Below are 22,912 nucleotides of genomic sequence, written 5' to 3'. Positions count from 1 at the left end.
TTTTGAATTCTTCATAACAAAACATGTAAGGAATGAATTACAAGTGTTCCTTATTTGAAATGTGGAGGGTAACGGCTATTTCTTGTCTAGGCTTTCTTTCCAAAGAATTTATTTGTAGAAGACAATGAAAAATAATATTAAATTATCTTTTTAAAATTATATCAGAATCACTCTGCTCCAGCTGGCAATTAGTAGGAGACAAAAAGAAAGTAAAGTCAAAGAAAAGCCCAGAACCCTAGTACACAAAAGGCAGCACAAAGGAGAGGATGCAGAAGGGATTTAGCCACAAAAAACCCTAGAAGTAAAATTGGTTAGCGCTCCTTTCCAAATTTTTATCGTATAGATGCACAAACTTTAATAAAATTTTATTTGCCTGCTTGAATATTTTAATATACTGATTTTTTACCTTAATGATACCTGAAAGAAATGCATACACTTCCCAAAAATAGAGTTCGGAAGTATTAACAGGTAAAATATTCAAAATCCTCCACTCAAAAAATAAAAAATAAAAAATAAAGCCCACCTTCATAAAGCTACTATATATTTATTACCTTGATTTGCAGCTTGAGTTTATGTTTTTTATTTCCTGCAACCTTCTTGGTGAAGTTATTAATCATAAATTAAGTGCCTTAAAAGACAGGCAATTAGAGGGAAGAAGTAAATAAAGAATTAAAAATCAGAATATTGATTAATTAGTCCCCAATTAACAGTAAAGTAAATTATTATATACTCGAAGAATGAAAATTCATATTTTTATTAGCAAAGCAATCTTGTCATAAAATTGTTAATGACTGTAACTTGTTTATCAATATAAAGCAATCTAATATAATGGAGTATATAATCCAGTAATACAAAACACAGAAACATTATAAACTAAGGAAATTTTCCAAAAATACATGAGAAAGGGAAAGATATAATACAAGATTTAAAAGTTGAGCAGGGATTACCATTATATGTACATGCAAATGAACAACCAACCCAAAAACAAGGCAACATTTTCCCTGTTGTCTGGGAAAACTACTAATTAATTCAATTAAGGATTATGCTAATTAAAGAACTATCTGTACATTAAAATTAAATACTGTTTTTGACAAAATATATTTTAGGATGAAATGTGTCCTTTTATACTTTGTGGGTGGAAATATAAAATGATAACTTCTTTGGAAAGAAATGTGGTTTATTAAAAATAAATATGATTTTTTACCTATTTTCTTAAAAATAATCATATACTTTGAAACAATAATTTCTCTACTAGAAAACCCTCTGTAAAATCATATACTTTGAAACAATGATTTCTCTACTGGAAAACTCTCTGTAAAAAACCCATATTAGAGAAGATGACAGAGTAGTAGGGGGACCCTGGGCTTGCCTCATCCCTCAAACACAGCTAGGTCAACATCAAATCATTTTGAACAACAAGGAAATCGATCTGAGGATTAAGAAAACAATCTGCACAACGGGAGGGAGAGAACGAGGCAGAAGCAAGGTTCAGAGATGTGAATTGAGGGAGAGAAAAGCCTCAGTGCCATGGAGGGGAAGCCTTTTTGTAGAGAGAAGTCAGACAGAGAATGGGAGAGAGAGCGGCGCACAGGGTTCTCACAAGGTGCTGTGGGTGTAGGGATCCCCTGAGTCACACTGGGAGAGAATGGTCCCCTTCCTGGAGTACATTTGGAAGAGGGTATATTGCCATGTAGTTTTTAATTTCTTCTTTAATTTCCTCATCGCCCATTCATTTATGCCCAAGTTAGGGGCATAAATATTTACAATTGTTAGATCTTCCATAAATTTCAATAAAATCCATATCATAGGAGTCCCAGAAGAAGAAGAGTAGGAAAAAGGAGCAAAAGGTTTATTTGAGCAAATCACAACTGGGAACTTCCCTAATCTGGGGAAGGAAACAGGCATTCAAGTCCAAGAGGCACAAAGAACTCCCTTCAAAATCAACAAAAACAGGACAGCACCAAGACATATCATAGTGAAACTTGCAAAATACAAAGAAGTAGAGATCATTCTGAAAGCTAGGCACAAAAAGTCCTTAACCTATAAGGGTAGACACATAAGGTTAGCAGCAGACCTGTCCACAGAAAATTGGCAGGCCAGAAGACAGTAGCATGATATATTCAACATGCTAAATGGGAAGAATATGCAGCCAAGAATACTATATATGCAGCAAGGCTGTCATTCAGAGTAGAAGGAGAGATAAAGAGTTTCCAAGACAGGCAAAAACTAAAGGAGTTCATGAATACTAAACACTAAGTTCGGCAAGAAATACTAAAGCAGACCCTTTGAGTGGGAAAGAGAGACCAAAAGCAACACAGACCAGAAAGGAACAGAGACAATCTACAGGAACAGGGTCATTATAGGTAATATAATGGTACTATATTCATATCTATCAATAATTACTCTGAATGTAAATGCAATGGATGCTCCAATCAAAAGACATGGGGTATCAGAATGGTTGAAAAAACAAGACCCATCAATTCTCTGCTTACAAGAGACTCATTTTTGACCCAAAGACATCTCCAGATTGAAAGGTAGGGGTGGAGAACCATCTATCATGTTAATGGACATCAAAGGAAAGTTGGAGTAGCCATACTTATATAAGACAAACTAGATTTTAAACCAAAGACTATAATAAGAGATGAAGAAGGGCACTATATCATAAGAAAGGGGTCTATCCAACAAGAATATCTAACAATTGTAAATATTTATGCCCCCAACTTGGGAGCAGCCAGATATATAAATCAATTGATAACAAACTTAAAGAAACTCATTGATAATAATACCATAATAGTAAGGGACTTTAACATCCCACTCACAGCAATGGACAGATCATCTAAGCAGAAGATCCACAAGGAAACAATGGCTTTGAATGACAAACAGGTCCAGATGGACTTAACAGATATATTCAGAGCATTTCATCCTAAAGCAGCAGAATACACAGTCTTTTTGAGTGCAATTAGAACATTCTCCAGAATGGATCACATTCTGGGCCACAAATCAGGCCTCAACAAGTACAAAAAGATTAAGATCATACCATGCACATTTTTAGACCACAACACTATAAAACTTGAAGTCAACTACAACAAAAAATTTGGGAAGACCACAAATACATAGAGGTTAAAGAACATCCTACTAAAGAATGAATGGGTAATGAGGAAATTAAAGAAGAAATTTAAAAAATACATGGAAGCAAATGAAAATGAAAACACAACTGTCCAAAACCTTTGGGACTCACCAAAGTTGATCCTAAGAGGGAAAGGTATAGCAATATAGGCCTTCCTCAAGAAGCAAGAAAAGACTAACCTAACCTTACACAACCTAACCTTACACCTAAAGGAGCTGGAAAAAGAACAGCAAACAAAGCCAAAATCTAGTAGAAGGGAAATAATGAAGATTAGAGAAGAAATAAATAATATAGAAATCAAAAAAGCAGTAAAACAGATGAATGAAACTAGGAGCTGGTTTTTTGAATGAATTAACAAAACTGATAATCCTCTACCCAGAGTTACCAAAAAGAAAAGAGAAAGGACCCAAATAAATAAAATCACAAATGAAAGAAGAGAGATCACAACCAATACCATAGAAATACAAACAATTATAAAAGAATATTATGAGCAATTATATGCCAACAAATTGGGCAATCTGGAAGAAATGGATAAATACCTAGAAACATATAAACTACCAAAACTGAAACAGTAAGAAATAGAAAATTTGAACAGACCCCATGACCAGTAAAGAAATTGAGTCAGTAATCAAAAATCTCCCAACAAACAAGAGTCCAGGGCCAGATGGCTTCCCAAGGGAATTCTACCAGATATTTAAGGAAGAATTAATTCCTATTCTTCTGAAGCTATTGCAACAAAATAGAAATGAAAGGAAAACTAATTCACTCTATGAGGCCAGCATTACCTTGATCCCAAAAAGACAAAGACCCCACTAAAAAGGAGCATTACAGACCAGCATCCCTGATGAACATGGATACAAAAATTCTCAACAAGATATTAGCAAATTGAATCCAACAGTACATTGAAAGGATTACTCACCATGATCAAATGGGATTTATTCCTGGGCTGCAGGGTGGTTCAATATCCACAAATCAATCAACATGATACACCACATTAATGAAAGAAAGGATAAGAACCATATGATCCTCTCAATAGATGCAGAAAAAGCATTTGACAAAATACAGAACCCTTTCTTGATAAAAAAACCCTCAAGAAAATAGGGATAGAAGAAACATACCTCAACATCATAAAGGCCTATATGAAAGACCCACAGCGAATATCATCCTTAATGGGGAAAATATGAGAGCTTTTCCTCTGTGGTCAGGAACAAGACAGGGATGTCCACTCTCATCACTGTTGTTCAACTCAGTACTGGAAGTCCTAGTCTCAGCAATCAGACAACAAAAAGAAATAAAAGGCACCCAAATCTGGAAGGAAGAAGTCAAACTTTCACACTTCACACATAACATGATGTCCTATGTAGAAAAGAGAAAGGACCCAAATTTTCAGTAGAGAAAAACTGCTAGAACTGATACATGAATTTAGCAAAGTTGCAAGATATAAAATCAATGTACAGAAATCTGTTGCACTTCTATACACCAATAATGAAGCAGCAGAAAGAGAAATCAAGGAATTGATCCCATGTACAATTGCCCCAAAAAACATAAGATACCTAGGAATAAACCTAACCAAAGAGGTAAAAGATCTGTATGCTGAAAGTTATAGAACACCTATGAAAGAAATTGAAGAAGACACAAAGAAATGGAAAAACATTCCATGCTCATGGATTAGAAAAACAGATATATCTAAAATGTCTACACTACCCAAAGCAATCTACACATTCAATACAATCATGATCAAAATAACACCAGCAGTTTTCACAGAACTAGAACAAACAATCCTAAAACTTGTATGGAACCATAAAAGAACCTGAATAGCCAAAGTAGTTGAAAAAGAGAAGAAAAGCAGGAGGCATCATGATCCCAGACTTCAGACTGTATTACAAAGCTGTCATCATCAAGAGAGCATGGTACTGGCACAAAAACAGTCACACAGATCAATGGAACAGAATAGAGAAACCAGAAATGGACCCACAACTATATGGTCAACTAATCTTTGACAAAGCAGGAAAGAATATCCAATGGAAAAAAGGCAGTCTCTTCAACAAATGGTGTTGGGAAAACTGAACAGCCACATGCAAAAGCATGAAACTAGACCACTTTCTTACACCATACACAAAAATAAATTCAAAATGGATGAAAGACCTAAATGTGAAACAGAAAACCATCAAAATCCTAGTGGAGAAAGCAAGCAGCAACCTCTTTGACCTTAGCCATAGCAACTTCTTACTAGACACATCACCGGAGGCAAGGGAAACAAAACCAAAAATGAACTATTGGGACCTCATCAAGATAAAAGGCTTCCGCACAGTGAAGAAAACAATCAACAGAACTAAAACACAACCGACAGAATGGAAGAAGATATTTGCAAATGACATATCAGCTAAAGGGCTAGTATCCAGAATCTATAAGGAACTCATCAAAATCAACACCCCAAAAATAAATAATCCAGTTAAGAAATGGACAGAAGACATGAGCACACATTTCTCCAAAGAAGACATACAAATAGCTAACAGACAATATAAAAAAATGCTCAACATTACTCATGATCATGGAAATACAAATTAAAACCAGGATGAGATACCACCTTACACCTGTCAGAATGGCTAAAATTAACAACTCATGAAAAAACAGATGTTGGTTGAGGATGCAGAGAAAAGGGAACCCTCTTACATTGCTGGCAGGAATGCAAACTGGTGTAGCCACTCTGGAATACAATATGGAGGTTCCTCAAAAAGTTAAAAATAGAACTACCCTAGGACCCAGCAACTACACTACTAGGTATTTATCCAAAGGATACAAAAATGCTGATTCAAAGGGGCATATGCACCCCAATGTTTATAGCAGCACTATCAATGATAGCCAAATTATGGAAGGAGCCCAAATGTCCATCGACTGATGAAGAGATAAAGAAATGGTACACACACACACACACACACACACACACACACACAGTAGAATATTAGCCATCAAAAAGAATGAAATCTTGCCATTTGCAACAACATGGATGGAACTAGAGTGTATTATGCTAAGTGAAATAAGTCAGTCAGAGAAAGATAAATATCATATGATTTCACTCATATGTGGAATTTAAGAAACAAAACAGATGAACATAGGGGAAGGGAAGGAAAAATAAAATAAGACAAAAACAGAGAGGGAGGCAAACCATAAGAGACTCTTAACTATAGAGAACAAACTGAGGGTTGCTGGAGGGGAGGTGGTTGGGGGGATGGGCTAGATATGTGATGGGTATTAAAGAGGGCACTTGTTGGGATGAGCACTGGGTGTTATAGGTAGGTGATAAATCACTAAATTCTACTCCTGAAACCAATACTATACTATATGTTAACTAACTTGAATTTAAATTTTAAAAAATAAATAAGTAAAAAATAAAAACCCCATATTAAAGGCTTTATACATGGAAATGCTATGAGGGCATTATTTATTTAAAAGAGTTCAAAATAGATACATAACTAATTGACAGCATATTATGCTGCTATTAGAAATTTATGCAATTTTGTAGTAACATGAAAAAAGCTTATAAGATACTATAAAATTCAACAAATTAACATACACAGTTGCTTATACACTATAATCACAACTATTGTTTTACTTATTTTTATAAAAGTACTAGAAAGAATAGGTGGGAATGTGTGGATTTTTTTGTTTTTCAATTCTTCCTATTATTTTTTCTAATTTTCAAATTATCCAGAAATAGCATATATTATCTGAATTATGAGAAATATGTTTTATTTGAAAGCAAGTAAGAAAAGCACCATGTAATAGTGATAAAGAATAAAATCCTTAGTTATGTGACACTTGTGCACGTGCATATGTGAGTACATGGGCACACACACAGTTATGATGAAGTGTAACAAATAGTATCAGACTCAAAGGATTGTCAAAAGTTGTTCACAAAACAGAGTAAATGAGAATGAAAGGAGGGCAGAACTTATCGTTAAAATAATGGCTGATTTATGGGGCACCTGGGTATCTCAGCTGGTTAGATGTCTGACTCTTGATTTCATCTCAGGTCATGATCTGAGGATCTTGGGATTGAGCCCCATGTTGGGGGGGGGGCATGCTCAGTGGGGACTCTGTTTGAGATTCTCTCTCTCCTCTCCCTCTGCCCTTCCCCACCCTCTCCTAAAATAAACAAATAAATTTTTTAGTTAATTAAAAATTTAAAAATACAATAAAGTCTGATTTAAGTATTCTGTTTCCAGATTTTTCTCTCGTTTCCAAAAGTCTCCAGTGTTACAGAATCTATGTGACTTTGGAAAGATAAAAGTTTACACCCATGTCAAATTCTATTAAAACTCTACATTCTTTTCAAGAAATTGGCTAACTTCCCAAACCTGGAGTCTCATGCAAGATTCAGGAGCTATCTTTTCTGGTTGCATTTGTGGTTTTTGTTCCAAATAAATACCTTCCCAAAACCATCAGGACCAGTATTTAAAAGCAGTCATTGAAATTAGGGAAGACTACTTCACTTCCTATCACTGTCACTGTTGCAGCCTACATTTCATCAAATCCAACTCAGTTTTTACAGAAGAAACAACACGAATGAATTGTATGTCACTTACGTAAAGAAATTTTAATATATTAAAGACATACCTACTTGAACCCCAAAAGGTTCTTCCTTTCTATATAATTTAGATTAAAATGGCATACTAAATGAAGTACCTGAGAACTACAGTGATTGCTGCTATAGAAGAACATGGTCTCCTATCAATAGTATACTGTAATCTGAAAAAATCATTATTGAGTTAATGACAAAAAGATTCAAAAATCAAATTACTATGAGCAAAAACAACCTCCCTGTTAAAAGAAGGCACCCTATTATTTGTTTTTATTCAGACAAAAGAAAAATTTAAAAAGAAGATGCAGTGTATAAGAAATAGAATCTATCCTATAGTCTGTTTTTAAATGTCTAATCTAAAAATGCTATTTTAAATCACCTTAATTCTCATTTTAATGCAATAATTAAATAATATTATGTCTCTGGGTCACGAAAAATTGTATGTCCATTTATCACTTGTGCCATTCATTGCCAATTAAATCAACTTCTGGAGACAATTTTTCTTTCAGTATCATTTACCAGAAATGAGCTATGGGGAATATGGTGGTAGGCTGGGGAACAGAGTGGGGCAGGACAGAAATGATTATCACCGTACTCAATTTTACCTCAACTGTTAGATTTCTTTTCTAGAAGTGAGATCTTTATAGTTTACATTAGAGCAGTGAGAAACAAGTTATTAATAGACAGTTTTTCTTATTACAGTTTATTTTTGAGTCAAGGTTCAAATTCCGAAAGCAAAAACTCATAAATTTTCTGCAAAGCTTTTATAGTTTTATACGTCAAATAGCAAAAGTATAAAGCTTCAAGATCAATAACATCTGATTTGTCCAAGGAAAGGCTCCACTATATGTGGCTAAATTGTTATAATGTTTTCTTTTGATTTTGATAAGCATAGTTAAATACATTCTAACCACTGACTGATATCCAAACAAATCAGTAAGTACACTCCATTCCAAAATCTCTTATCTATTAATTTCAGTGGAATAAAACAGTGTGCAAACTGAGAAAGAAAATGCTGGTATGATTCCTCTCCTGCAAAAAACCATGATCAGTATAAAAATTCTCAGATTTCCCACATCCATTCAGCTCCACCCCAGCAGAACAGCAATCAACATTTTATTTTTCTTTTTGCTTCACATTTCTGGCAGATACCTACAAAGGCAGCAATCTGAGTCAATGAAACCTATAGTGATGCATTGGATATTTTTCTTTATGCCATTTTTAATTCCTGGTTATTCTCTGTCTTCTCATTTTATGAAATTATATTTCTCTTTGGTCATACTTAAGTCATGTTTCTCTTCATCACATTTTTATATTCCTTCTTCATTCATCTCATTTCCTCTCTATATTCTCCCTTTTTTCACTTATAAAAGTCACTAGCCAGGATTTTTCTTTTCAATTTGCAATTGGCTCTGTAGGATATATTTGTCAGTTGTCTCTCCCATTCTTTCCCCAACTTCCCTGTATTTTCTTTCTCTTCTTTGGAGACAACACCATATCTCCTGGCCATCCCAATATTCCTCCATTATCTCCACCTACCATTTTACAGAAGCTCCTTTTCTCTTAGCCCAAACCTGAATGCACATTCTTTTTTTCTTTTCTTTTCTTTTTTTTTTTTTTTTTTTGAGAGAGAGAACATGCGAATGCGAACAGGGGGAGGGACAGATAGAGGGAGAGAGAAAATCCTCAAACAGACTCCCCACTGAGCACAGAACCTGCCACAGGGATTAATCCCAGGATCCCTGATCCCATCACCTGAGCCGAAATCAAGAATCGGACATCTAATCAACTGAGCCAACCAGATGCTCCCTGAATGCATATTCTAAGTTCTCTCTTCATGCCAAACCAAAATGATAATTGTTGACACCTAAGAAAGACTGTGCTTATAGTCATATGCCAGTTCTGAGATATTGAAGGGAATAAATAATAGCAAAGGTATCACAACAATAAATGTTTGTATCAAAGAGCCAGAAATATAAAAAGTGTTGCATTGTTGTTGTTGTTGTTGTTGTTGTTTTTCTAAAAACCCACCACTATATAGTACAGTTAGGGGTATTACACAGACTTTGATTCAAGTCCCACCTCTACCACCCTTTCATTTGGAGATATTGGAGAGATTAGTTTCCCTGCTAAACTCAGTTGTTCTCATGTTTACAAAGTGGCAATGAGAGCAATACCTACTTGTAAGGTCATGGTAAAGATTATATATATAAAATGAGAATCATAAGAACTGGCACATAGTAACTAACCAATACATATTAGCCATTGCTATCACTGTGATCAATAGTATGATGAGCAAAATAATTTAATACAACTTGAAAAGAGAAAAGCGTTTAAGAGTCATTCATATATAAGCTATTTATTTCACTCATTTGGCAAATTGAAGTGCCTAAATGCTCTTAGCCCTGTGCTAGATGGTTGGGACAACTTACTTCACTGAGCTTATAATACAGCAATCCCAGATAAAATCAAAGACCTGTTGAAGATTAAGATTTCTGGGGCCAACATCACCGTTAAGAGTACTGATTTTATGCCTTCAGTTGCTTCTGATGGCCTACCTCACTGCCCGCACACTCTGCCATCATTCCACAGAAATGCTTCAATTACCAGCAGTCCTTTGCCAAATTAGGCCAGTGTCCAGGGCACTGGCTCCTCATCTCACTTGGGCCTATGACAAAGATGTAAAATTTGGTATAGATGCCCAAGCCTTAATGCTTCAAGGCGTAGACCATTTAGCCAATGCTGTAGCCATTACTATGGGGCCAAAGGGAAGAACAGTGATTACTTAACAGAGTTGGGGAAATTCCAGAGTAACAAAAGATGGTGTGATCATTGCAAAGTCCATTGACTTACAAGATAAATATAAAAATACTGGTGCTAAACTTGTTCAAGATGTTGCCAATAACACAAATGAAGAGGCTGGGGATGGCACCATGACTGCTACTGCCCTGGCACACTCTGTTGCCAAGGAAGGCTTTGAGAAGATTAGCAAAGGGGCTAATCCTGTGGCAATTGGGAGAGGTGTAATGCTAGCTGTTGATGCTGTAATTGCTGAACTTAGGAAGCAGTCTAAATCTGTGACAACCCCTGAAGACATTGCTCAGGTTGCCATGATTTCTGCAAATGGAGACAAAGAAATCTGCAACATTATCTCTGATGCAATGAAAATGCTTGGGAGAAAGGATATCATCACAGTAAAGGATGGAAAAACACTAAATGATGAATTAGAAATTATTGAAGATATGAAGTCTGATCGAGGTTGTATTTCTCCATACCTTATTAATACATCAAAAGCTCAGAAATGTGCGGGTGCCTGGGTGGCTCAGTCAGTTAAGCTTTGGACTCTTGATTTTGGCTCAGGTCATGATCTCAGGGTGGTGGGATCGAGCCCCGTGTTGGGCTTTGCGCTCAGCGGGGAGTCTGTTTTTCTCCATCTCTCTCTCTCACTCTCCCTCTGCCCCTCCCTCTGCTTGTGCACACATGCTCTCTCTCTAAAATAAAACTTAAAAAAAAGAGGTCAGAAATGTGAATTCCAAGATGCCTATGTTCTACCGAGTGAAAAGAAAATTCCTAGTGTCCAGTCCATTGTACCTGCTCTTGAAACTTCCAATGCTCATCATAAACCCTTGGTCATAATTGCTGAAGATACTGATGGAGAAGCTCTGAGTACAGTGGTTTAGATAGGCTGAAAGTTGGTTTTCAGGTTGTAGCAGTCAAAGCTCCAGGTTTTGGTGACAGTAGAAAGAACCAACTTAAAGATGTGGCTATTGCTACTGATGGTACAATGTTTGCAGAAGAAGGATTGACTCTAAATCTTAAAGATGTTCAGCCTCACAACTTAGGAAAAGTTGGAGAGGTCACTGTGACCAAAAATGATGCCATGCTTTTAAAGGAAAAGATGACAAAGCCCAAACTGAAAAATGTATTCAAGAAATCACTGAGCAGTTAGATAGTTCAACCAGTGAATATGAAAAGGAAAGGCTGAATGAACATCTGGCAAACTCTGAGATGGAGTAGCTGTGCTGAAGGTTGGTGAGACAAGTGACAATAAAATGAATGAAAAGAAAGACAGAGTTTCAGGTGCCCTCAGTGTTCTGAGAGGGGCTTGTACCCTGCTTTGGCGCATTCCAGCCTTGGATTCAATAACTCCAGCTAATGAAGATCAAAAACTTGCTATAGAAATTGTTAAGAGGACACTCAAAATTCCTTCAATAACCATTGCTAAGAATTCCGGTGTTGAAAGAGCATTGACAGTTGAGAAAATTATGCAAAGTTAGTTGGTTATGACACTATGCTTGGAGATTTTGTGAATATGGTGGAAAAATGAATCACTGATCCAACTAAGATTGTAAGAACTGCTTTACTGAATGCAGCTGAAGTGGCCGCTCTGTTAACTACAGCTAATTACAGTTGTAATCACTGGAATTCCTAAAGAAAAAAAGGACCTTGGAACGGACGCAATGGGTAGAATAGGAGGTGGTATGGGAGGTGGCACATTCTAGTTCTAGAATAGTGCTTCACCATTATTAATGAGCTGTGAGAGGAAGATCAAGGCAGAGCTCCTCAACAATAACTCCAGAGAAGTTAGCTGAAGAAAATGATTGAAGAAAAGGCTGGCCAGGCGCCTGGGTGGCTTAGTCGGTTAAGTGGCCAACTCTGGATTGCGGCTCAGGTCATGATCTCAGGGTCATGAGATCAAGCCCCGCGATTGGCTCCATGCTCATCGGGGAGCCTGCTTGAGGATTCTCTCTCTCCCTCTGCCCCCTCCCAAGATGAATAAATAAATCTTTAAAAAAAAAAAAAAAAAAGGCTGATATTTAAGAAAATCACTATAAGCATCCATTACTGATTTGACAACATATAATGCTTTACTGCTGTCATTGCCCATACCTACAGATCATTTACTTTGTATTTTTGAATAAAAAGACATTTGTACATTCCGGATTACTGAGGACAAGAGCCATGTACCGATGTACTGCTTTCAACTTAAATCACTGAGGCATTGTAGCTATTATTCTGTCAAAAATCGGGATTTTAGTGCTTGCCATAACCAGATGAAAATTTAAGAAGCAGTCTTTCTGTGGAGAGTAAGAATAATTGCATACAATGTAGAGAAATATCCAATTATGTGACAACCTGTGTGTAATAACAATTTGTTTAAAGTTAAAAAAAAGAGAATTGATTTTATTGTTTTATCTTGTTCTTTATGCATTTCATCATTTTTTATATATTTTTAAAAATTAAGTTCATTACAGAAAAAATCAGAGTATTCAAAAATTTACTGGTCAACTCTGATGATTCTGAGGCTCCTGTGGGACATACAGGTGGAGCTGCCAGAAAGCAGGCGAGATAGAACTGAATTTCAGGAGCAGTAAAGCCGAGGAGGTCAGCAAACCAGTGTTAACTAAAGTCATGGAAATTGGTAAAATTTATTCAGTGAGAGTGTGAGTGTGAGAAAAAAAAAGAGGGTGCCAAAAAGAATCTTATAGAGTACCAATTTAAAGAAAGGTAAGCCCACCAATGAGATTGGCAAGGGCTATCAAGGGAAGGAAAAAATAGGAGTGCAATTTTATAGATTCCAATAGAAAGAATATTGTAAAAGAGAGGACATGCTCGATGGGTACAAAGTTATGCAAAGAGATCAAAGGTATATAGTCTATGTATAGCTCCAGGACTCACTTTTGTGACTTTAGAAAGAACAGTTTCAGACAAACAGAAAAGGTGAGTCAGTGTGTTGAGGTGTGAATAATGGAGGACGCAGATTTGAGACAGAGAATATAGATATTCTTGGAAACATCTAGTTGTGAGCAGAGACAAGAGTTTCTGTGCAGCTGAAAGTGGACTTGGACTATAGGGAAGATTCGTGCACAGGTCAATGTTTGTTTTTAAGGGGAAAGATCCTTTGACATGTCTAATGTCAATGGGAAGAAATCAGGAGAGAGGGAGAAGGCTGAGAATACAGAAGAGAAAGAAAATACTCAAGTCAGGGCTTTAGACCACATACAGGTGTAAGATCCAGAGCATGCATGAAGGCATTGGCTTATAAAGAGAAGAAGCATCAGAAGGGAAGAATGAAAGAAGTCGGGCAGAGTGATAAATTAGCAGGAGCTTCCTATCTCACAGGGGCTATTTTCTCTGTATGCCATCAGTTAAACAGGAAGGAAGGAGAGTAGTGTGGGGTGAGAGCACAGTACAGTAGAAAAGGTTTTATAGAAAACCATGGAGAATGGAAAATACCTTTCCAGGAAAATACATAAAAGTTGCATCTCAGAGTGGAGGGTGCAGCCCAGGTCATCATCCCAGATTCTTTCCCTGTTTGCTTGGTGTGCATCATCTCCTCTAATACCCTCCCAGAGGGGCTTACACCTGCCTCCCTCTCCCTTCCTTTTTAGCTTTACCTTCCACGAAGAGGACTGATTCCAGGTGGTGAGTATTTTATCTTGTACTTTCCATTTTTTTTAAAGAAAGTATATCAATGTAAAAATCAGGTTATTTTAAGCATGACTGAATCACATATAGTACTGTATGATGAAAATCTCAAGGAACTTTTAGTTAACATGGTTTGAATGTGCTGAAAATGACTCGCAGAACATCCTTCCCTCCTAAAAATTAACGATGATGCAGTTTACCAAGCCTCCACACTCGTGCCTGTGGACACAATGAAGGAGGAAAACACAGTGAAGTGACTAGAAACCCAAAGAATTTTGCTCTAAGCTAGCTGCATGTTGCTAGGCAAAAAAAAAAATTGTTTGTGGTCATGACTAACAGGGATAAGTGTTCAAGTGGCACTCTTTATTTTTCTCTCTCCTCCCTCCCTCCCTCTCCTTCAGCTGGACCTTTCTGTTTCTAAGATACCTTCTAGTCCGAGTCTCTGCTGCTCAGCTGGGTGTCTCTGATACTGACTGAGGTTGCCTGGCAACATGACCAACAGACCACTCACCAGCCTGTGTGGCAGCTCCATGTTTTGGTTCGCAGGTGGGAGATTTGGATAGAATTGCGTGAGGTTTCCACATTGCAATTCTGTTTCATTTCAGTGATCATATAATGAAGTTTATTACTTACAATATCATTATTATACTTCATTGCATTATTCAGTATTGTACAGAGGTTTTTCTTTTTTGTCATAATTATTAATACTTCCAGGAAATTTTAAAAGATTGGAATTGCCCTTCAAAATACTTCCTTCCTAAAAATAAATAAATAAATAATTTTAAAAATGAAAAAAATACCTCATTCCTTTTTAGAAGCTCATTACCATAAAGGCAAAATATTTTAAATATTGAAAACCATAAGATTATTGACAGGGAAGAGATATAAGGGGAACATCTTGGAGATTGGAAATGTTCCATATCTTGCTCTGCATAGTAGTAACACAAGTACATAGCTATGTAAAAATCCATCATCTGTAGACTTAATATTAGTGCACTTTGCACACTTTAATATACATATGGCATGTTTCAAGAGTTTCAAAAAGTAGTGACAAGATGAATAAATATACACACACACATATAGAAACAGAGACTATATAAGCTTGATACATGTTAGGGAACAAAAATAATCTCTAGGCTTTTATCATAGAACACAGTATCTTCTTAAAGACTGGACATTGCTGTTGTATTTAATCAGTTTAACAAGAGAGACTATTTTGCCATATGGCAACCATGCTTTAACTAATAACTTGCTATTTATAGAGGAGCTTTAACTGTCAATTCACATGGGTAAATTGAGGAGAGCAGACAGCATTAATAGCCACACACTGCAAAAGATTTGCTATTTGTTTCAGCTCACTGGATCACAAGCAGAATGCCTCAGATACAAAGATCACATCTGGAAATTTATCTCAAGGACACACTTCATGCACAAAATCACTGGCATGCCTTGCTGGTCTGGTTTCTGAAGTGCCTAAGTTTTTCTGGATGGAAAAATAGATTGGCAAAATCTAACACAAACAGAGATCCTTAGTGGTTTTATTTTACTGTATTTTATTTATAACACTTTATTACACAATCTCCACACCACAGAGTGAGGGCATTTTCCATTTTTTACCCATTGGACTTTCTAAAGACCTTAGCATTTGAAAAATTGTGCCGTTTTTATAAGTACTTTTACATTGTTATTTCATTTAGTCCTCATCGTGGCCTTTATATATATTGTCCATTTTATAAATGAGTAATCTAAGGCACAGAGAGTTTAAGTGACACACTTTGTCTAGGCCAGCAATCACCACAACCAGAATTTGAAGCCAGTTTTTAAATACAGCACCGTGTTGTTCAATTAATATCTATCACTTCATTTCAGAACTGGCAAAACCTCACAATAAACCAGTTCCTGTAAAAATTCAACTTTGGTTTGATAAATTAAGTCTTTATCACTTTATTTGCTGGTTTTAGGATGTTTCTTTTGACAAGAGAATATGTCTGGGGCAAGTAAAACTGCATAGAATCATGGTGCTTTAAAGCTGTCAAATAGTGGTGGAGGTCAGCTCGTCTACCTAATTGATTTGTCTGCTGACAAAACTGAAGTCCAGAGGGTTAGAATGACTTTCACAAGTTTCATAACTTCTAATGGTAGAATTCAAACTGGAACTCATCTGTTTCTTGGCTTGGTATTACATAAAGTGCTGCTATCACAAACCTAAATTTTGAGCAGTATTTCACTATAGTTCAAAGTATAAAAATGATATATTTAAAGGGTAGAAATTGAGACTCTCAATCCCATCTAAAAGATAAAGCTTTACCCAAGAGAAACAAATTAAATGGCCTTTCTACCTTATTAATCAGTATCAGCCTTGATAAACTCTGTCCTCCCTTAAATAACTGAATCTAGTATAAGTTATTATATGGTGGTGACATAAAACATACCATTTATTGATCCATTCCTATGTGATAGACCATTTTCATATATTATCATATTAAATCCCCACCAAAATGTTTCAAAATAGTAATTATCATGCCCCTTTTACAGCTGAGAAAGTAAAACAAGTTAGGGTAAGAACCTTGGCTCAAGGTCATGTAACTAGTAATTTGCAGAGCTGAGATCAGAACCCAGCCAGCTCTGTTTAATGATAGAATCTGTATATTTCAACCCACACCATCGTAGCTCAGAAATCACATTACCAAAATGTATTCCCCATCCTCTAATTGTAATTGAGATTTCTAACAGCCCACGCAGTACCTATCTTCCCCTTCCCTACTAGGCACATGTTCAGAGCCATTGTATGTAGAGCAAAAATACTATATGTAACAGCTTCTTTTGCAACAAACAGTAATGATGGTTAGGTAGAAAATATTGGGTGGAGTTTCCAGGGAATCTCTTCGAAGAAGGCTCAGCTGGTAGTATGCCCTTTTGCCATTGCATTTTTTTTTTCATTCTTGCTGCATAGAACACAAATGGCTGCCCAGTGGTCATCTTAAGCCACTGGAAAACCCTTGGGGATGAAGTCATATGGCCAAGATTGTGGAACAGAACTATCAAAGGAGACTAGATTCCCTAATGAGCAAGTTACCACAGTTCCAGCCCCACAATGCCAATGGCCAGACTTCCTTTTGCAGGAGAAAACTTGAACTCCACCTTGTTTAAAACAATGGAATCTTGCTACACATAATCCATTGAGCTTCACTTGCTCAAAAACTGATAGCAACAATTCACTTTTGTATGGAATGCTAAAGATAGCATTAATTTAGGACTTCTGGCTCTGGTATATGCAGACCAGGTATTGTGAAGGGAAAAAAAGCATTTTGCTTTGGAAAACTTGAAAGGCTGAGTTAAAATATATGTGGAAAATATTTGGTTTTCCTTCTACTTAGAAAGTCAAAAGCCACCAGAGAATATTGCTCTTATCCTAATAGTAATAAAAGGCCAGATAATCTACAAAATAATAACTTTTCTTGAGCCTATCAGAGACCTGTAGTTGCAAGACAAAGAGATTAACTAAATTTTAAAGGGTAAGAGCCACCGAGGACAGACAGGACATACAAGCTTTTTCACCTTTGACAGAACATGAGAGGAATAGTTGCTCATTATGAAAGTAGGTAAGAAGAAAACAGCTAAAATTGTAACAAATACTTGAAGGCCAGAATGGGTCACCAGAACAATATAGACACCCTGGGATCACCCAGACACAAAGGAATATGCACTCATTCATAAGCTCTTTTTTCAGACATCTACCAGTTGCTTAGCAGAAAGACTGAGGTCAGGGCAAGAGACCAGAAAGAGCACTTTGGTGTCACAAAAACACAATTATCTTTTCTGATTCCCCAGACCTTTCTCTAATGCAAAGCAAAATTTAGACTTTTAGGATAGAAAACTCTCACATCTCCAGTGCCCTGGAAAAGATCCACAGTTTCTGGGAAGGAGATAGAAGAAAAATTCATCTGGCCCTCTTAGAGGAACAGGTAAACCTCTTCCAAAAGAACCCCACAGAGTCAAGGAGGAGTTTGGGTACCATGAGAGGAATGCACAGCAATGCTGAAAGAGCCATTGTCCCGAGGTCCAGACGCCCAGGACAAGTTTAAGGTTGAGACTGGAGCAAAGGAACCCAGCACCCTCCCACCCCTACCAGAAGCACTGCCCCAAGTAACAAGCAATACCACTCTGCCACCTAGGAAGGTATAAGGTACAAGAAGAACCTTACTCTGCTATGCAAGCATGGGGGACATCCCAAAAGGGGAGGGTAGAGAACAAAAAAAATCCTTTGGCACTCTAGGTCCCACAGTAAGCCCAAGAAAGCAGCAGCTCTGCTGCTGGAATGTGAAGTCTGTGGGGAAAAAAAATCAATCAATATAAATCACCAGATTAACAAAAGAAAAAAGAAAAATCATTCGACAATCTCAATAGATACAAAGGAAGCATTTGATAAAATTCAAAACCCAGTTATAATGAAAAATTCCAGTAAAACCAGAAAAAAATAAACTTCTCAATCTAATATATGATATTTATCAAAGCATTATAGTAAACAGCATTCTTAATAGTAACATGGTGACAGTGTTCCCCTTTGATCTGGGAATAAAAGCAGAATTTCCACTCTTCCCTCTTTCATTCAGCATCGCTCTGGACATTCTAGCCAGTTCAATAAGATATGAAAAAGAAATAAAAGTGTAGGGGCGCCTGAGTGGCTCAGTCATTAAGCATCTGCCTTTGGCTCAGGTCATGATCCCAGGGTCCTGGGATTGAGCCCCGCATCGGGCTCCCTGCTCAGTGGGAAGCTTGCTTCTCCCTCTCACACTCTCCCTGCTTGTGTTCCCTCTCTTGCTGTCTCTCTCTCTGTCAAATAAATAAATAAAATCTTTTAAAAAAAAAAAGAAAAAAGAAATAAAAGTGTAAAGCTTGAAAAGTATTAAATAATATTATCTCTGATCATAGAAAACATAATTCTTTATGGAAAAAATTCAAAAGAATCTATTAAAAAATATTAGAATTAATAAGTGAGTTTACAATCTGCTGTATGCAAGGTCAATATATAAAAAAACTATATTTCTTTACTCAAGGAACAAAAAGAAAATAAAGTTTTTACAAATTTATAATATATAATAATATTAAACTGCATAAAACATCTAGAACAAATTAACCACAATGTATAAAACATCTATGTAGAAAACCATAAAATATGATTAGGAGAAATTAAAAAGACCTAAATATGTGAAGTACATATACTATGTTCATAGATTTAAAAAATCAATATTGTAAGCATGCCAACTCTTTAAAAATACACTTAACAACAGACTGAATGCAATCCCAACTAAAATCCCAACAATTATTTTTTTGTCAAACTCGACAGATTAATTGTAAAATTTGTTTGAAATAAGGCAAAGTCAAGATTCCTTGAATAAAAACATAGTGGAAGAACTTGATTTAATAGATACCATGAATAATTTAAAAATGACCATAGTTAAAATAGTGTTATAATTAGTAAGAAGAAATTAACAGACCAGTTAAAAATGACAGTTGGTGGCACCTGGGTGGTTAAGCATCCGACTCTGGATTTCCACTCAGGTCATTATCTCAGGGTGGTAAGATCGAGTTCTGCTTCAGGCTCCACACTGGACATAGAGCCTACTCAAGATTCTCTCTCTGCCCACCCCTCCTAAAAAAAAGAATAATTGGCCCCCAAAATGCAAACATATATGGATATTTAATTTATGATAAAGATGGCATTGAAGAGCAGTGGGCAAAGAGGTGAATTTTCAGTAAGATTCTGTAACAACTGGATATCCAGTTGGAAGGAAAACAGGACTTGACTTCTACCTCAAACCAGTCACAAAAATAAATTTAAAAGGAATGATCTAAATGTAAAGAGGTAAAAATATGATTATAATTAAAATTAGAAACTTTTCCTCATCAAAAACTCCATTAGGAAACTGAAAAAGCAAGTCACAGAGAGGAAAAAGGGATTTGCAACATGTAATTGAAAGGAGGCTCTTCATTTGAATACAATTAACTTCTGCATATTAACAATAAAAAAATCAACACAATAGAAAAATAGGCAAGACACTTGAACAGGCAATTTACAGACAATAATATCCATATGGCAATTAAACCACATAACAGAACCACATCATTCAAAGGGAAATGTAAACTCTATTCTCATCAGAATGGCTAAAATTAAAAGGACTGATTACACCAAGCACGGATATAGCTGAAACAATGGGAACTCTCATACACTACTGACTAGAGTATAATTAGTATAACTACTTTGGAAAATGTTTAGCAGTATCCACTAAAATTGAAAATTTGTATACAATATAACTGAGCAATTTCATCACTAACAGAAATGCATGTATATGTGCAGCAAAAAACACTTCAAAGAATGTTCACAGCAGCACAATTCATAATTGCCCAAACTCAAAAACAGTCCAAATGTCCACTGACAACACATAGATAAATACTCTGTAGCATTTTCCTGCAATGGAATACTACACAGCAATGAAAATTAACGAACCACACAAAAACATTAATGAAACTTAGATATATAAGTTTAGGAAAGGAAACCACACACAAAGGAATGCATGACTATTATGTATATAAATTAAGAAATTAAGCTAATCTAGCATTTCATATTTAAGGATACAAGATTAAATGTTAAAACTATAATGAAAAGCAAGGAAGTGATTACAAAGGTCATGAAAAAGTTATCCATATGGAATTGGTGGAAAGGAGTAATGTTTAGGAGGTTAAAAAAAAAAAAAGCAGGGTTTCTGAGATGCAGAAAATGTTCTATTTCTTGATCTGTGAAGTTACATGGGTCTTTGCTTGTAAAATTCACTGTGTTGTGACCATAACACATAAAAATTCACAATAAACATGTTTAAAATAGTAATAATTATGCAATTAAATTTTATAAATTAAAAATTAATAGATGAGATAAAGTTCAATGAACATAACTAATATCTATTGAGGATTTACTGTGTGTTAGGGACCACTGTGCTTTATCTCCTTTAACCTTCACAATATTCAGAAAACACACTACTTTTCTGTCACATTTCAAAGGTGAAGAGACTGAGGTCACAGACCTTGCATAATTGACACACAAAAAGTCACACATCTAAGATCACACTTTATAAAAGTCACACAGCTAGAGAGGACTCATTTTGGGATCTGAATCCATGCAACAGTATGGTTCCAGAGCCCAGGCTACTTCTCCAGTATAGAAAAAGAGAGATACTCTCTATATTAGGTGTTAGATTTTTTTCCCCTGTCAAAATTATTGTTTAGTATGATGGTAAACTAACTCTAAAATATTGGTCTTTCATGCACCCAAGATACTTAATCTTTAATTTAGCACTCTATCCTTGTTTCATTTTAAGCTGTGCTAAGGAAGGAAGACAAATCATATTAAGATGACATATTTACTATTCTAATTTATCATTGAGCAATATCATAAATTATGCTGTTCCTGTTGCCCAGCATAGAAATGAATGTATCCAAGAGATTCATCATGAACCATAAGGGATATTTCTCCCTAAAAGTCCAAAGATTTTCCTCCCTACCCAAAGACTTAACTGAAGGGGTAAACTCTGAAAAAAATATGTTTTCCTGATGATTGGTAATGTCATTTTCCAGTTCAGTCAATCTGGAAATCTCAGTTACTTTTTACAGAAATGATGTACAGTGGTTACTGCAAAGACTCTGGGCATTGACTGAATGGGCTCAAGTCTCACCTTTGCTATTTTCTAGCTATTTGACCTGGGACAATTTACTTGGCTAAACTCACCCTCAGTTTTCTCTTGTGCGAAATGCAGATGGTTTTAGTGTCTACCTCTCAGAGTTGTCTGATGTGAAATTAAATAATATAAATCACTTAAAACAGAGTCCAGTACCTAGTAAATGTCACACAAGTGATGATGATTATTACTACTCCCTGACCCCATTTCTTTCAAAGTCTTACCTGCATCTATTCCGTCTCTCCATTCCGACCGCTACTACCCTAGGTCTTACCCTCCTGCCTTATTCTTATACTTCTACATTTTCCTAAAAATTGTTCTCTTGTCTACATGTCTTCCAACTGGAATCCATTGTTTAGACACCACCAGACTAAAGAGGAAACTTTTTATTCACAGAATTGGCCCTCCTAAAATATTCTCTTTGTTTTTTTTTCAACTGTCTACCAATTAAATTGAAAGTCCTTACTGTGATTATCAGTATTTCCTACAACCTAGCTCCAGCCTTAATTTTCCAGTGTTATCTGTTTTTAGCCCAACACAAGAAACTTACTCTGTTGTCAAACTAATTAATTCACCATTCATTGAATGAGAAGTATGTCTCTGTGACTCTAAGCTCAGGTATGCCATTTCCTTGACTTCTCTGTTAACATTTTCCACCTGCACCAAGACCTAGTGCAAATGCAATCACCATGATGAAATCTTGAGCCACTGCAGTCCAGAATTATATTTTTCTTAAATCTCTTCCAATGCTTTGTTTTTTCACATATATGCAATCGTTTCATTATTTCTCAAATTATTTACAACAGCTTTATTGATTTGATTACTTTAGGCTATTCTCATGATACCATATCCTAATAATCTATCCTTTATTTATGCCTGTGCCTATCTTATTTCCTTAAATTGAACATGCAATTTTCTTGAGAGTCATTTTTGTCTTTCCCTCCCACTTGCTCTAGTACTAAACCAGCATGGTGCTCCTCATATTATAGGAGCATGCAATAAATATTTATTGAATTAAGTGAAAAGAGAATCACTAAATGTAAT

General features: G+C 35.9%; 1 protein-coding gene and 1 pseudogene across 2 annotated transcripts in view; one reads left to right on the top strand and one right to left on the bottom strand.

Moving 5' to 3' along the window:
* Nucleotides 1-22,912, bottom strand: part of GALNT13 (polypeptide N-acetylgalactosaminyltransferase 13) — a 543,861-nt gene that overhangs the window by 472,358 nt on the left and 48,591 nt on the right. The window lies entirely within an intron of this gene.
* On the top strand, nt 10,302-12,211 carry LOC118552279 (60 kDa heat shock protein, mitochondrial-like; annotated as a pseudogene).

Source organism: Halichoerus grypus, chromosome 4, assembly GCF_964656455.1.
Source record: "Halichoerus grypus chromosome 4, mHalGry1.hap1.1, whole genome shotgun sequence".
NCBI classification, from domain to species: Eukaryota; Metazoa; Chordata; class Mammalia; order Carnivora; family Phocidae; genus Halichoerus; species Halichoerus grypus.
This window is presented reverse-complemented; position numbering and strand designations above follow the sequence as displayed.